Here is a 14407-nt window from a genome sequence, read left to right on the forward strand (position 1 = left end):
ATATCGTGTTGTATCCCTAGCACCTCGAAAATGAAAAAGAAAATATTTATAGAGAGAAACAGTCATCCGCATAGATCATGATGACTATATAATTACCATGAAAAAATTGTTTATTTTTAATTTAATTAATTCTATTTTTGTCAAATGACATTGCTCCACCACTAGACAAAGTTGTAATTAAATTTTAAAAAAAATGATATTATAAATGGAAAGAAAAAGAACAAAAACCAAAAGAGACAAAAGAATCACAATATAATTATAATGCAACAAATACGTACACCACTCCCTTAAAGAATTATTGTTGATTTAACGAGAAACGTACAATTAATTGAGTAGCAAAATAACATTTCACACAAACTGCCTATGACGCCATGGAACACACAAATATATGCACACATGCACTAGCTAATACAAATATCAGCAAATGTCACTAGCTAATATTGGCGGCCTGTCTAGAACTTGGATTGGATATCGGTGACGACATTCTTATCCAGCTGGAAAACCTTAACTAGAATGTCATTTGTTGTAATATCCCATATTTTAACGTATTTTAATTGAATGATTATTTTAATTAATTTAAATATTAGTTTTCTTGTTTTAAAATTTATTAGATTTCTCATTGGTTTATTTTATGATTTTTTAAGTTGTGAAAATTTTTGTTATGCTTTATTAATATTAATTATTGTTTTGCACTTAAATTTCTCTTAATTTGAATTAGTTGTTTGTAGGTTTTAAAATTATTGTGTTGTTGGATTTAATTATTTTATTTTACTTAGTCACTGTGTTTAAATTAATTTTATTTAAACTGTTATTTTGAAATAATTTTCGTTTGACCAATTTTGTGACCCAAGTTGTGAGGATTGAACCTCATTTCTTTCCTTTCCTTTCTCTTTTTCTCTTTTCTCTTTTTCTTCCTTCTTTTTCTTCCTTTTTCCCCTGCCTCCTAGCCGTGCAACCAGCCTCCTCTCTCTCCCCATGCGTTTTTCTTCTTCCTCCAACCTGCACCACAGTGCGCCGCCTTGACCAACACTGCCCCTCTCCTTCCCTTCCCCACCGACCGACGACCTCACCCCTCCATTTCCAGCCTCTCCCGCGCCGCCGTCTGTCCCCACGCACGGCTTGAAGCCGCAGCCTTCTCTTCGCTCCAGCGCCGCCGTCACGCCACCTCTAGCCACTAGGTTTTCACCACATCCTTCTCGAGCTCCTACCAACCTAATGCACCCATCCTCAACCCCGATCTGCCACCGATGAAGCACATTCATCTCATTTTCTGATTTGTGCATTTTGGCCTCCAAATATCTCCCACGCCGCCACCCACAGCTAGCCACTGCCACCACTAGCTTCACCGACATCCCTAAGCCCTTCCATAGTAATCTCAAGTCTTCGTTTGTCCCCGTTCAAAATTTGAGTTTTTGAGACCCACGGCCATAGTGCATTTTGCACTGTTACGTTGTTGTGCCTCCACTTCTAGCACCTCTGTGATATTTTAAAAATTATATTATAGCGTTGTAAGTATTTTTCTAAAGAACTTTCGTGATTTAAATGTATTTTTTTTCACTAACTCATTTTTATTATGATCTGGTTGGTTGTGCCGGACTGAATCTGAGGAGTAAGGGGGTCGGTTGGATGGGATGATGGAGTTGTTGGTGTGATTGGTTTATGCTATGAGATTTGTTGGCTGTTTTGGGTTTAAATATGAGTGTTTTGAGTTTGACGTTGGTTAAGGTGAATATTGATGATTTTAGAAAGTGATGATATATTTTGAGATTATGAGGGTTTTAAGTTTTGAGAAATTAAAATAGGCAATTTTAGAAGCTTAGGCTTAAATATTAAAATACGTGATTGATTGAAAACTTACGGAAATTATGTGATTATTTTTATAGGTGACGATTTATAGTTGACTTGACATTTTTGAGAAAAATTTTGAAAAGTTAAGTCGTCCAGGTAAGCGGGGTTCCTATGTTAGATTTGCATAAACATAAAATGGGTTGAGGTTGATTTTTGAAAATATGCATGTTTTGTTGAAAAGAGATTTAAACTATCTCAATTATTTGTTCTGCATTACTCATGAGATTCTGTTTAAGAATAAAGTATTTTCTAGCATGACTGGTGTAAACATGAGCTATTTTGCATTTTGCTTTTGAACTGTGCAAAAGAGAGCGAATATGAAAGTTTGTGCATAAAATTATGTTTTGTGATCTGATTTTGTTCTGTTCTGAAGATGTTCTGTACTCTAATATGATGTGATTTCTAAAAACTTTTGGCATGACATTTTGAATCGGGATGTGGTTTGTGGATGGTGATCTATTTGACCTACCACGGGTGCAAATAGTGGCTTATGTTTGGGTTGGTACCAACTATTCTGTTTCTGGTGCACCCACTTTGGAAACAAAGTGGTTTTTCTGGTGGTCTTTCCTGTGTGCACACTCGGGGCTCCGAGAATAAATAAGGAGAAGATTCACATTCTGTTTCTGCTCGGTTAGTTACCGGGATTTGCACAACCCTACCACGGGGGTTAAACATGGCCTCTGATGTGATGTGATGTTCTGGTATGATGGTGGTCAGTTATGCTATGCCAAAAGACTTTGAATAAGAATATTTTCTGAAACCTTCGCTCTGATATTCTTGATAACATGTTCTGATTATGCATTCTGAAAATAAAAAGTGTTTTGTTCTGCATTCTGAAATCTATAAATGCTCATGTTTGCATACTAGTATATGTTGTATGTTCTCTGCTTACTGAGTTATTGATAACTCACCCCCTTTATCTTCACAATATTTTCAGATGATTTTAGATTTTTCAACTGAGGATCAAGACTATGAAGTATTGGGTGAGACGACTTAAGAATGATGGATTAAGAATAGAAAGTTTTTAATGAGTATTGGTGATTTTTGTTAATTACATTATTGAAATGTGAGTTTAAGTGACATGTAGAGAAGTTGATATTTTTTTATGGTTACTGTATTGAGGATTTGACATATGAGTTTGTGTGGTTAATTAAATTTGAAGTGTTTACATTTGATTTGGAGCTTTTGGAAGTGTATTAGCAATGTTGAAGTTGATTATCAGGTAATATGAGTTAACTCTCCGGACCTTCGGAGACGGGGCGTTACATTTGCAATATCCGGTTTCGACGCAAACAGAGCATTAGCAATAGAGATAACACCAGGGTTTTGACTACTGAGAGCGGCGATGGCGATGGCATTTCCATTGCTACATTTCTTTGGTAATGGATGAGGCCAACTGGGAATACAAACACATCACCCTTTTATAGCACTTTTGTGATCTGGCGGTTCTCTGGATTAGAGGTGACGAACCCAACTTCCAGACTACCTTCCAAGACCAACAAGATCTCAGAGGCATGAGGATGAGAGTGAGGAGGGTTGATGCCCCATGGTGCATAGTCAATACGAGCAAGTGAAATTGTTGATAAAAGCAGAAGGAAAACAGAGTAGGTTTTGAGAAAAACTTCAACCTACAACATGAAGAATGATTATAAATGTTCTACACCTTCATTTCTCATTAATCTTATATATATGCTTACATTGAGACTCCAACATCTTTAAATCAGAAAGACAACTTCCAAGATTAGTGATAAATGGTCAATTATGCTTTACTGATACTCTTAATATCTTGGGTTAAATGAGTTGTAGTTATTAAAATAAGAGTATTAATGAGATAATAAAAGTTAATTGGTTTTTGGCATGTGAAATGATTATTTTAATATTTTAATAGATAATACACTTTTGCATGTTGCAATTATTCAGGTGGCTTTTTAGCTTATGATAAATGGTCTCAAGGAGGCCCACGTACAATCTTGGCCCATTGGAGAGTTTGGAGAGTGAAATCCGTGGGGGACTCTAGACTTGAAGAGTGAAGATTAAACTAAGGCCTAACGGAAGACCACGTGGTCTGATGGCTGCTTTATGGGAGTGAAAGTGCGGTAGGAGAGGAACCCATTCTGCAGCTGGAGTGAAATGGAGCTACTACGTTGATGAAGTGGGACGTGCAAGAGTGAAGTGGAGCAAATAAAATGAGCACGCTGACCAACAACAATGGAGATTTGGGAGTGGAATGCACAAATGATGAAGGAGAGATATAAAAGGAAAAAGAAAAAAATTGGAACAGCTTCTTCTCAGTATTTTATTTTTCTGGTTTTACGTTTGGGGTGTTTTTTTTTTTTTTTTTGGCAGGTTATTTTTTTTTTTTTTTGTTCTTCTCCCTTTTTCCTTTTTATTTTTTTTGGATAGCATTGGTTGAGTTTACTTTTATTTTTCTGGTCTCTTCTTCAACACATTAGTATTGATTTTCAGTTGTTTTTACCTTTGGTTCTTTTCGGACAGTGGGTTTTCACGGTTTGGATCTCTGTTTTTCTTGGTCATTTTGGCCAAGCGTTTTCTTGGAGAAGCTAATTTATGCATTATAGGATTTGATTCATTTGGGCTTATTTTGCTCTCAGATTTTATGATGACTTTATTTAGATTAATTTTTACTGTTAGAAATATCATGTGTAGCTAATTTTTGAAGCTTGGGTTGTGGAATGAGACTTGACTTGTTTTGGATTCTAGTTTATTGCAATATTTTGTTGATGAATATTGATTTCACTTGTTGCTAGTTAGATTTGAATTGAAAATAGAGTGCGGCTCTTGCTCTTGATTTATTGTTGACGTAAGGCACAACAAATACTTGAAAATTATCAAGGCTTCTCTCAGTTGATTGTTAATGTGTGTTTGGTTAGTAAAGTTGTGAATCCCTTAGGGAAATATTGCAAAAACTTGAGCATAACTTTTTATCTTCCTTTTATCAATGCCTTGACTGGATTGTTAATCGAGAAAATATTCTAGGAACCGAAACAAGGAGAGTTCCATACCCAACTCAAGTGTTTGTTAATTTGCCTCTTTAACTAGAAACTTTAATTTCAGTTTTGATTTAATTTTTACAGGAATTAAATTCATGCTTTTTTTATCTTCTTAAATCATTTTCAAAGAAATATATTAAAATCCTTTTTGCTCATTGTTTATACATACATAAAAAATACAAAAAGAAAGAGTTTTATACCTCATTTTACTTCTTCACACTTGTCATACATCATCATACTTTCCAATTAAATTTCACAAATGCTTTGATAATCCTTTGTCCCTGTGGAATACGATCATGGACTTATCCTTGATACAACTTGACACTTCTACACTTGGAAGCACATTTGAGACCGAGTCAAGTTTTTGGCGCCGTTGTCGGGGACAATTGGTGCTTATCAGAGCATTCCTCTACTGCTAAAAGGGCGTTTGTGGAGAACCTCACAGCTTGGGTGATATCTGATCTTTTTCCCTTTTCTCTATTTATTTTTCATTGTCTTTGATTTTCTGCACTTGTGTGTATGACTGATTGGACTAGAGACCAAACATCTCGATTGGTTAGGACAGAATCATTGGTTTCTTTTAACTCCGCATCATTGTCTCTTGAAACATCATCTGACACTGATAGCATCATGGCTGAAGATGAACATCATGATAGGAAAATGGTAAATCAAAACAGGACACTTAGAGAGTATCTGCAGCCTGTTAGGACTAGCACCCCTTCTTGCATCATTTTGCCTCTTAATGCAAATGCTTTTAATTTTAAACCCGGGATGATTCCATTGCTACCACATTTGCATGGCATGGAATCCGAAAATCCCTACTTGCATATTAAAGAGTTTGAAGAAGTTTGTTTCACATTTATGAATAGAACATGCACTGAAGAGGTCATAAGATTAAAATTGTTTCCATTTTCCTTAAAATACAAGGCTAAGACATGGTTGAATTCCTTAAGACCAAGATCCATTGGGACTTGGCAAGAAATGCAAACTAAATTTTTAAAGAATTTTTTTCCCACGCATAGAACCAATGCCTTGAAAAACAAATCATGAATTTTTGCCAAAACAATGTGGAAATATTTTATCATTGTTGGGACCGATTCAAAGACCTTTTAAATGCATCCCCTCATCATGGATATGAGAATTGAAGGATCATAAGCTTTTTCTATAAGGGTTTACAACAAAAAATGAGGCAATTTGTAAAAACCATGTGCAATGCTGAATTCTTCAACAAAGGGCCCGAGGAAGCCTTTGAATATTTTGATTATTTGGCTGAAAATGCCCAATTTTGGGATGTTTCTGACTTGTATGATAGATCTGAAAATAAAAAATGTGTTAGTGGGGGTGGTAAATACCACTTGAAAGAATCTGATGATTTACATGCTAAGCTTGCATTAATGTCTAAAAAGTTAGAGTATTTAGAGCTTAAGAAAGTCAATGAAATGCATCAATTTTTGAAAAATGCAACATATGTGAGGATCCAGGACATGTGACTAATGCATGCCCAACAATTCCTGCTTTTAAGGAAGTTTTGCTTGATCAATCAAACCCTGTGTATATGATTTCTAAGAATTTTTCTGAACCTTATTCTAATACTTACAATGCAGGTTGGAGAAATCATCCAAATTTCAACTCCTGGGCCATCTACACAAGGACAAAGTCAATACACCCCTTATGCAGCAGTTGGCCAAGGCTCGGGACCCTCTTATTTTGCAAATCAGCCCCCTCCAATGCAGAAAAAGGGAGTGGAAGACTCCATTCAGCAACTAACTGTTAGCCTACAACAGTTTATGCAAAGTCAGACTACGATCAACAACCAAAATGGCCAGGCCATAAATGTAACACCGCGTATTTTAGTGTATTTTTACTGAAGGAATTATTTTTATGTGATCAAAATTTATTCTCTTATTTTAAAATTGGTTGGATTTTTAGTGAGTTTATTTCTATGATTTTAATTTGGTGAAAATTATTTTTATGTGCTTTCTTAATATTTATTTATTGTTATGCATTTAAATTGCTTTTAATATTTAAATTAATTACCGTGTGATTTTAATTATTTCAATTTGACTTTACCATTACGTTTAAATTATTTTATTTAACTAGTGGTTTTAAAATCTTTTCCGTTGGATCATTTTTGTGACCCAAGTTATGAGGATTGGACCTCATTTCTTTTTCCCTCTTTTTCTTTCCTCTCCTTTTCTTTTCCTCCCTTTTTTCTTTTTCTCCTTATTTTCCTTCGGTTTTCTCCTCTCCCGCGCGATCTCTCTCTCTCCTCTCCTCCGCCCGTTTCCAACGTCCCCTCCCAGCGCCGCCATCCGTCGACGGTGGTCGACACCGCCCAGTCCTTTGCGTTCCCCTGCCGCCGGCCGTCCTACCCCACCAATATCACCTCCGTTCGTGCCGCCGTTTGCCCCCACGAAGCCCACGAAACCCACGAAGCCGCGGCACACTTTCCGTCGTTGCGCTACCGTCGCACCGCCATTGGCCACCATCTTCCTACTACTTCATCCCCGACCTCTTGGCAACCCATTGGACCCAACCCCAGCTCCGATCCGTCACCGGTGAAGCCCCACCAAGTCCATTTCCGATTTGTGCATTTTTGGCCTAAAACCACCCCTTGCGCCGCCACCCACGGCAAACCACCACCACCACTAGCTTCACCGACCTCCCTAGGCCCTACCCTATCAATCTTGGGTCTTCGTTTGTCCTCGTTGAAAAGTTGGTATTTGTGACCCACGGCCACAGTGTATTTTACACTGTGGTGTTGCTCAAACGTCGCATTTTTCAACTTCGTGATCCTCGAAAAAATTATTATATTGCACTGTAAGTATTTCTCCAAAGAACTTTCGTAATTTAAATGTATTTTTACACAAACCCATTTCACTGTATTTTTGGCATGCCGGACTGAGTCCGAGGAGTTCGGGGGTCGGATGGATTTGTGATTGGGGTTGTTTGGTTGGATTTGATTGGATTGGTAATTGTTGGATTGGATATTGTGTTGGTACATGTGCATTTCATCATTTCATGCATGATCATGTTTGTAAAAGAAAACTGGGTTTTCGTGTATTGCATTCATGTTCATGTGCTTTTGAAAGCTATGATTTTATGTGATAATATTTTTGGTGCGTGTGTATCACGACCCCAAGCCGAGATGGGGCATTAACTCGGTGGAGCTCCTCTAGTTACTCGGGAGCGGAATATACTGAGTAACGTCTCCTGGATTGTTGCCGGGCGACAATGGGATCGGACGAGATGGTCTCGTGCCGACTCCGTGGTCCTTCTGCTGGCGGGGACTAGAGGATGTCTGGCCACGTACGCGCTGGGCGCGGAACTGGGCATCGCTCGTTGCGTAGTGTGGGTGCTTGGCCATGTACGCGCTGGGCGCGGAACTGAGCACGGCTACGAAGCCAGGACGTGCGGATGGTCCATAGGGGAGGCCATGGTGCATATGGAAATAATGCATGGTGCATTTGGAATTGATGCACTATTTTCTAGGAAAATAGTGCGAGTTGAATTTTGGGTAAATCATTTTCTGGGAAAATGTTTTACGGATATTTTGGGCCAAAATGGGATTTTGGTGTGTGTTGGAAAATTATCCTTTTCGGGGAAAACGATGTTTGTGGAAAATGCATATTTTTCATGTGCATGCATGTTAGTTGCATTTAATGCATTTTATATTACGTTGTTGTTTTGGGTTATACTTACCTGCGATACCATTTTGTGGTAACGCAGATTTTGATGCTGATGAGGAGGAGGAGGGCGAGCCTGAGGAGACGGCTCCGCCTGAGGAGTGATCTGGGATCACTCGTTTGTTTATTTCAAAACTATTGTAAATTATTCTATGGATTACTGTATAACTGTTATTTAAATCTTTACTGATGTTTGATTGTAAATAAATTCTGGTACTTAGTTGACTATCCGCTGCGTTATTTTATTTGTACACTGTTGCATGTACACACACTGGCACTTCGTTGGGATGTGTGACCGTGTTGTCACCATCCTGGCGTCTCGATCCCTGTGTATTTATATAAGGGGGATTGGGGGCGCCACAGGTGGTATCAGAGCAGTTCGGCTCTGGGTAAAGCCACATGTCCCTGAGGATAGTACCAGAAAATTATTTTTATTTTTATTTTAAAATAATAAAATTTTTTTTTTGAGATGTAAGTTAAGTTATTTATTTTATATTATGAGTTTGTTGCTATGTCATTTTATGTTAATTGATGTTATTTAAATTATTTTATTTATCGCTTTAATTATTGTTTATTTTTGGTTGAGTATAATTATCTAGATTTAAGCGAGGTTGGAGAATGTTCTATGACAGGATTATGGTGAGACCAAGAAGGCAAGCTGAGGTGCCTGAAGATGAGTTACCTAGAGGTGATGGAAATTATGCTATGGCAAGAGCATTAAATAGAATGACAGAATTTCTTCAACAGAATTTCCGACCGCCGCAGGGAGATTCAAGTAGAGGAGCCCGAGTGGGGTGTCCCTATGAGCGCTTCCTAACGCATAGGACCCCTGCCTTCACTGGGGAGGAGGACCCTATCCGAGCTAGGAGGTGGATTCAAGATTTGGAAAGAACATTTGAAGTTTGTGGATGCACGGAGGCTCAGATGGTATTATATGGAAGTTATATGCTGCAAGGTGAAGCGGCAAATTGGTGGGAGACCAAGCGGACATTATTAGAAATGGAGTTGGGTTCCTTGGCTGCTGTGTCTTGGCAACGTTTCAAGAAAGAGTTTGATGACCGGTTCTTTCCTGCTTCAGTGAGAAGGCAAAAGGCTCGGGAGTTCAATAATTTGGTCCAAGGTGGCATGACTGTTGAGCAATATGCAAGAAAATTTATGGAGCTTGGACGGTTCGCTCCTCACCTCATTACTACGGAGGAGTTGCAGGTCGAGCGCTTCCTGGAGGGTTTGCGCCCTGAGGTACGTAAACAAGTGGCCTGCCTTCGGATTAAGGACTTTCAAGAGTTAGTGGATTTAGCCAACATTGCAGAACGGGAAAACAGTTTTGGAGCAGGTTCCCTCCGGGTCAGAAAAGGCGGAGTTACGTTGGCGAATGGAGTAGTTCTGGGTCGCCTCATAAGTTCGTGCAAAGGACTAGTGCCCGTCCGCAGACGACCACCGGTGTTCGTGCTGGAGGTCGAGCTCCAGTTTGTAACAGGTGCAATAGAGCCCATGAGGGTGAGTGCGGCCAGAGAGGAATTCAGTGTTTTGTGGCCAGCCGGGTCACTTTGCTCGGGAGTGTCCTGGTCAAGTTCAAGGAGGGCAAGGAGCGCGAGGAGCGAGAGGAGGTCGACGAGGTGGAAGGGGCAACCAGAGACAGTTGGTACAAGCTCGGGTTTATGCAGTGACCCCTGGTGATGTGGATTATGGAGCTCCAGAGACCCACGATGCTGGGGTTATTACTGGTATGCATTTAATTATTTTAATTTGATTTAATATTTGTTATGGTTGGATTATTTCGGATTGTCTGGTGGATGTGTTTGCTTCAGGTAGAGTTCGCCTATATGATTTCTATGCATGTACTTTGTTTGATTCTGGGGCGTCTCGATCTTTTGTGTCTGCCACTTTTGCACGGATGTGTAATCTGGTCACGGAGCCTTTATCGCAATCTCTAGTAGTGGCACTTCCAAATGGTGAGATGGTGTGGTGCTCTAAAGTTGCTTTAGGCTGTCCTTTGGATTTTGGAGGGAGGGCACTGGATGCAGATTTGATTGTATTCAAGTTGCTGGGATTTGATATAATTTTGGGAATGGACTGGCTATATCGATATTCAGCAAATATTGATTGTAGAAGTCGGGTAATTGGTTTTCAACTCTCGGATGATGATTATGTGGAATTCGCGGGAAGTAAGTTGAAGGCAAAACCAACAATTATATCAGCAATTCAAGCTAGGAGAGATATAGCTCGTGGAGCAGATGCTTTTTTGGTCCAAGTTGAGTCTACGCCATCTGAGAAGAAGTCGGTAGTAGATATTCCAGTTGTGGGCGAGTTTCCTGATGTGTTTGTAGATGATTTGCCCGGATTGCCTCCCGTTCGCGAAATGGAATTTGTTATTGATTTGGAACCTGGTGCGGCTCCTGTGCATAAAGCGCCTTATCGCATGGCACCGGCTGAATTAAAAGAGTTGAAGACTTAATTGCAAGAACTGGTCGACAAGGGATTTATTCAGCCTAGTACTTCACCGTGGGGAGCGCCCGTGTTGTTTGTCAAGAAGAAAGATGGTACTCTCAGAATGTGTATAGATTATCGGGAGCTTAACAAAGTGACTATTAAGAACAAGTATCCTCTACCAAGAATTGATGATTTGTTTGACCAACTTCAGGGAGCGGCTATCTTTTCGAAGATTGACTTGAGGTCAGGGTACTATCAGTTGAGAATAAGAGATAAGGACGTGCCCAAGACTGCTTTCAGGACGAGGTATGGGCATTATGAATTTAAGGTGATGTCTTTTGTGTTAGCTAATGCCCCTGTTGCTTTTATGGATTTAATGAATAGGGTGTTTCGGCCTTTCTTGGATTCTTTTGTGGTGGTGTTTCTCGACGACATTTTGATTTATTCTCGAGATTTGGAAGAGCATGCTTGTCACCTTCGTCTGGCACTTGGGAAATTAAGAGAACATCAATTGTACGCTAAGTTGAGCAAGTGTGAATTCTGGTTAGAAGAAGTTAAGTTTCTTGGAGATGTGATTTCTCAAGAAGGGGTGGCTGTAGATCCTAGTAAAGTAGAAGCTGTTTTGTCGTGGCCTCGCCCTTCGACAGTTCGTGAGATACGAAGTTTCTTGGGACTTGCCGGTTACTATCGAAGATTTGTGGAAGGTTTTTCTCGACTATCAGGACCTCTCACTGCCTTGACTAGGAAGAATACTGAGTTTGTATGGTCTGACAAATGTGAGAGAAGTTTTCAAGAGTTGAAGAGAAGATTGACAACGGCACCTATTTTGGCACTTCCGGAGCCACACAAGCCATTTGTGATTTTCAGTGATGCATCCAAATTCGGGATGGGATGCGTTCTTATGCAAGAGGGACGGGTTGTTGCTTATGCATCTCGTCAGCTGAAGATTCATGAAAGGAATTATCCCACGCATGATTTGGAGTTGGCGGCAATAGTTTTTGCGCTTAAGATCTAGCGGCATTATCTGTATGGCGAAGCCTGTGAAGTTTATACTGATCACAAGAGCTTGAAGCATCTGTTTACACAGAAGAATCTAAACATGAGGCAGAGACGGTCATTAGAGCTAATTAGCGACTATCAGTGTGAAATCAAGTATCATCCAGGAAAGGCAAATTTAGTCGCTGATGCCTTGAGTAGGAAGTCACAACAAGTGGATGAAGCGGAATCATCATATGTGGACTCTCTCCTTTGTGGAATGAGGAGACTTCTTATCGAGAGTTCATAGCAAGAAGAATTATTATCTTCAGTCTTGGATGTCCGAGTAGTGGATTTTGAAGAATTAAAGACTCTTCAAAGAAAGGACCCTAATCTGTTGGCTATCAGGAAAAGAGTCAGAAAGTCTAGAGGACCCTTGCATTACAGCTTGGATAAGGATGGCATTCTTCGGTTTCGGGATCTTAGAGTGATTCCCCGAGATTCTGAATTTAAAGAGCGAATTTTAGCAGAAGCTCATGCAGCTCCTTATTCGGTTCATCCAGGAAGCACGAAGATGTATAGGGATTTAAAGAAGAATTTCTGGTGGGAAGGAATGAAGTCGGACATCACTTTGTTTATTGAGAAATGTGACACATGCCGACAGGTGAAGGCTGAACATCAGAGACCGGCTGGTAGACTCCAACCTCTCCCTATTCCGGAATGGAAGTGGGATGATATTTCTATGGATTTTGTGGTAGGGTTGCCGAGAACTCCTAGTGGGAAGAACTCCATTTGGGTGATTGTGGATCGGTTGACCAAGAGTGCCCATTTCTTGCCTGTTAATAATACTGACTCGTTGGGTAAGTTGACTCGGTTATATGTCAAGGAGATAGTGCGTTTGCATGGAATACCCAAGAGTATTGTGTCAGATCGGGACTCGCGATTCACGTCCCATTTCTGGAAGAGTTTGCAGGCAGCATTAGGCACTAAATTGAAGTTTAGTTCGGCGTATCACCCCCAAACGGACGGCCAATCAGAGCGTACTATTCAGACTCTGGAGGATATGTTGCGGTCTTGTGTCATGGAATTCCAGGGAAGTTGGGAGAATCACTTACCGCTTATTGAGTTCTCTTATAATAACAGTTTTCATTCCTCCATTCAGATGGCCCCGTATGAAGCTTTATATGGACGGAAGTGCAGATCGCCTTTATGTTGGGATGAAGTTGGCGAGAACAAATTGCTTGGGCCTGAGTTAATTCAAGAAATGAAGGATCAAGTTCAGTTTATCAGGAAGAAGATGGCTGAAGCGCAAAGTCGCCAGAAAAGTTACGCAGATACAAGAAGAAGAGACTTATCCTTTGAAGAAGGAGATTGGGTTTATCTTAAAGTCTCTCCTATGAAAGGCGTTAAGCGTTTTGGTAAGAAAGGAAAGCTTAGTCCAAGATATATTGGCCCTTTTCAGATCGTAGAGAAGGTTGGGCTTGTTGCTTATAGAGTTGCCTTGCCAGATTATTTTGGAGATGTTCATGATGTGTTTCATGTGTCCTCATTGAAGAAGAGTTTTGGACAGCAAGAGCCACGTTTTGTGGATCCCGAACACATTCAACTGCGGCCCAACCTTACTTATGAAGTTGCTCCAACCCAGATCGTGGATTGGAAAGAGCAAGAGTTAAGGTCCAAGGTAATACCTATGATGAAAGTGGCATGGGGTGATCCGTTGGCTCAAGATTTCTCTTGGGAGAGAGAGGCCGACATGAGGGAGCAATATCCATACTTGTTTGATTGATTTTGACGGTATGTTCTAAGTATTCTCTTGGTTGAATCTTGATCTTGTCCTGGTTTAATATTTGACCTTGCCAATTTCGTGGACGAAATTTTTTTTAAGGGGGGAGGATGTAACACCCCGTATTTTAGTGTATTTTTACTGAAAGAATTATTTTTATGTGATCAAAATTTATTCTCTTATTTTAAAATTGGTTGGATTTTTAGTGAGTTTATTTCTATGATTTTAATTTGGTGAAAATTATTTTTATGTGCTTTCTTAATATTTATTTATTGTTATGTATTTAAATTGCTTTTAATATTTAAATTAATTACCGTGGGATTTTAATTATTTCAATTTGACTTTACCATTACGTTTAAATTATTTTATTTAACTTGTGGTTTTAAAATCTTTTCCGTTGGATCATTTTTGTGACCCAAGTTATGAGGATTGGACCTCATTTCTTTTTCCCTCTTTTTCTTTCCTCTCCTTTTCTTTTCCTCCTTTTTTTCTTTTTCTCCTTATTTTCCTTCGGTTTTCTCCTCTCCTGCGCGATCTCTCTCTCTCCTCTCCTCCGCCCGTTTCCAACTTCCCCTCCCAGCGCCGCCGTCCGTCAGCGGTGGTCGACACCGCCCGGTCCTTTGCGTTCCCCTGCCGCCGGCCGTCCTACCCCACCAATATCACCTCTGTTCGTG

At 39.8% G+C, this 14407-nt stretch overlaps 1 non-coding gene and 1 pseudogene across 1 annotated transcript; both read right to left on the reverse strand.

Moving 5' to 3' along the window:
• Positions 1–452: 452 nt before the first annotated feature.
• Positions 453–14407, reverse strand: part of LOC121267134 — a 30441-nt pseudogene continuing 16486 nt past the window's right edge.
• Positions 5888–5994, reverse strand: LOC121268733. Its single transcript, XR_005941244.1, has one exon. It is a non-coding gene; the product is annotated as a small nucleolar RNA R71 (small nucleolar RNA).

Source organism: Juglans microcarpa x Juglans regia, chromosome 5S (assembly GCF_004785595.1).
Source record: "Juglans microcarpa x Juglans regia isolate MS1-56 chromosome 5S, Jm3101_v1.0, whole genome shotgun sequence".
Classification (NCBI taxonomy): domain Eukaryota; kingdom Viridiplantae; phylum Streptophyta; class Magnoliopsida; order Fagales; family Juglandaceae; genus Juglans; species Juglans microcarpa x Juglans regia.